Genomic DNA, 3,375 nt, shown 5'->3' with positions numbered 1-3,375 from the left:
GGTGGGGTTCCTCCTTAAAATTCCTACCAGATCTTAAGGGTCTTTTATGACTTTGGTGGGAACCCTACATACTTTTTTTAATTTTAACTTGGGGTCCCTCCTAAAATTCCTACCAGACCTAAAGGGACTGGTATGATTTTGGGGGGGAACCCCACGCTTTTCTTTTTTTTAATGGTGTTCCTCCTAACTTTCCTACCAGACCTAAAGGGTCTGGTATGATTTGGGAGGGGGACCCCACGCTGTTTTATTTATTTTTTTCTTTTAAAAGAGTATGTTTGACTGACCTAAGGCAGTTGATATACGGCTGATTTTAGCCAATGTACGGCTGAAATCAGCCCTACTGAGCTAAAGTGAATAGCCGTACGTCGTCCGGCTCTGTTCACTTTGGCTCGGTTATTTACTCGGCTGCCTTCGGCAGCTAAGTGAATAACCCTCTTTATTTCTTTAAATTTTTGCCCAAACACTTTTAACACAGTCTTCATGTTTCCAACCCGCTCCAACTCTCTCAACTCTGCTTCCCTGAACTTCCTGTCCAGTACAAGACCACAAGGGACAGAGCAGTTTTCAACAACTGCCCATCTACTAACTTAGAGAAGGGAAGAAGGGAAGTGGTTGGTTTTGCACACACACAGCTTAGTAGCACACACAGGGGTGGCTCCATGGGACTCTGCAAGGGAAAGGAGTCACCCTAAAACAGTATATCAGGGCCAGTGCTCAGGGGACCAGCTAATTCTGCAGGAAACTAAAACTTTTAAATATCAAGGATCAGCATCCATTGTGATTTAAATCAGCATTTAAATAACTTAAAACCCTTTTGAGTTCATTATTAATTTAAAGTCATCCTGATTTCAGGATCAGCTTTTTGATTTATAAAGGGGCCCCTAATTGTTAACTACAGTAAACTTTCAGTTATCCGGCACCCATGTGGATCAGTAGATGCTGGAAAACTGTAGCTTCTGGTTGCTTGAGAGATAATAGTAACTCTCTAGTAACCGCATGTGGTGCCCCCCTCCCTTCCCCTGGGTTTCAATAGTCAGCCTGCTATTGGCTATTTCAAATTGCAATAGCCAGTAGTAGGCTGGCTATTGAAACCCTGCCCACTGCCTGCTATGAATCAGCAGAGGATGGAACTGAAGGAGGAAGTTCTCCTTTAGGTCCTCCTGTGTTGATTGACATCAGGCAGTGGGCGGGTACAATATCCAGCCTGCTACTGGCTATTGCAATTTGAAATATCCAATAGCAGGCTGGCTATTGCTCCCCATTGTTCATATTCTGCTGCAGGCCGTGGAATCTAGCGGCCAGCCAGCAGCAAGATGTAAACAAGGAATTTTGTTAGCAACTAAATAAATACTTTTTTTTGACATTGTATATTAGACATGTGCACAGCATAAAACAGTTGTTTTGGACAAAACGGATGAAAAAATAAATATTTTTCTTCGTTTCATTTGACACAACAAATAATTATTCTGTTTTTCTGATTCGGAGGGAACGAAACTCAGAATCTGAAAACGTAAATATAGACAGCAGAATGCACAAGGGCCATATTGGCCACCGGCGTGTTATGACCAAGCGTGCTGCCATCTTAGAGGCGGAGTGCATGATGTCACATGTTGCCACGCGTGCAGTGACGGGTGACGTCATACCCTTCTATAGGCGCCGCCTTACTGGTGTATACCATATCGGCCACCGGCACGTTCTGCAAACAAATTATTATACAGGCAGTCCCCGGGTTACAAACAAGATAGGGACTGTAAATTCGTTCTTAAGTTGAATTTGTATGTAAGTTGGAACAGGTACATTTTTGAGTTTTGGATAGCATAGGGAAAGGTTCGTTTGTTTTGCTGTCTGTGCCTCTGTTCAGAACCAGCACTTGTATGCGATTGGGTTTTCGGCGTTGTTACAGGCAAACAAGTAGACAAGGAAGACAAATACAAGTGTTCAGTACACTGTACAGTACATACAGGGTTATGACAGGGGTAACCACAGTCAGAGCCAACTTCCTGTTCAGTACCAGACCCGGAAGAAGAGGCAGGGCACTCACTAACTACTTCCTGCAGGAGGTACAGTACTACAATCCAGACCCACTACTCGTCTGCAATCGTCGGCACAAGCACCGTTACTGGTGGAACGCTGGTCGGTACAGTGGCTGCAGTCTCGGACCTCGGTTCGTAAGTATGGGTTGTACGTAAGTCGGGCGTTCGTAAGTCGGGGACTGCCTGTAATACCCGAATATATTTTTCTATATTTGGGCATATAATAATTTGCTAATTCGGATTCGGACGAACCGCGGAATCAACGGAATTTCGTTGAGTAGCAAGTTTGTCCAGATCCAAATGCACATGCCTATTATATGTCACATACTAGCCACCAGGGACGTGCGGTCAGGAGAGGCAGGTGAAGCAGAGCCTCACCTAGTATTATGGAGGAAAAAGCTGTCAGCTTCAAGTCTGAAGCTGACAGCTTTTTCTCCTTTCAGAGCGGCTAGAAGGGAAAGCCTCTCAGCTGTGTGACCTGTCATGGATAAAGCACTGCCTGGTAATTACAGGCAGTGCTGCAACCAGCTTTTGACAGGTAGTTAGGTTACACAGCATCGGGCTTCCCCACTGATTGTGTAACCTAACCTGGTGAGGCAAGAGCTGTCACAGCCTCTACTCTGTGTAAGATTCGCGAGCAGTGGCGTCACAAGGGGGGTGCGGCCCGCACCCGGGTGACACCATTGGAGGGGTGACACCAAAATGACTTTTAGTCATTTTGGTGTCACCCCCCTCTGAAAAGTCGGGCGCTTGGTCATGGACCGAACGCCCGACAGTATCAGAAGAGAGGAGGAGACCTGGCGTCATACCTTATCCTGCCGGGTGACTGTCCCCTCCTCTCTCACCAAGATGGCCGCCGGCAGGTATCAGAATACTGGCACGCCTGCGCGATGACGTCATCGTGGTGACGTCTCGGCGGGGTGACACTCGGACACCGCTCCGGGGGTCACCCAGCCTCGGGACACCCCTGTTCGCGAGCTCTGTTAATGGTTTGGACCAATGGCAAAGTGCCATTGGTGCAAGCTGTCCAATCAAACAAAGAAACAAAAAAAACACTGAGGCCATCGATCTCGATGCCTCAGCATTGACGAGCAAGTAAGGGACACTCCTCCCTTCTTCACACTAGTTTAGGGACTAGGTTGGGGGGTGGGGCTTCAGTGGCCGGGGAGCGGGGCTATGAACTGATATGATCAGTGCTTCATCAGGCTAGGGATGGGGCTGGGCATGCTGGGGGCGGGCTGGGTAATGCCTCACCCGGAACCAAAGGTACTGCTCGTCACTGCTGGCCACCCTGCCATTTGCTGCGGAAGTTTTTGTATTGTACTTGTCTGCTGGTGTGCTT

Source organism: Nanorana parkeri, unplaced genomic scaffold (genome assembly GCF_000935625.1).
Source record: "Nanorana parkeri isolate BGI_ZX_2015 unplaced genomic scaffold, ASM93562v1 scaffold254, whole genome shotgun sequence".
In the NCBI taxonomy this organism is placed as follows: Eukaryota; Metazoa; Chordata; class Amphibia; order Anura; family Dicroglossidae; genus Nanorana; species Nanorana parkeri.
The sequence above is the reverse complement of the archived record's forward strand: the minus strand, read 5'-3'. Positions refer to the sequence as shown.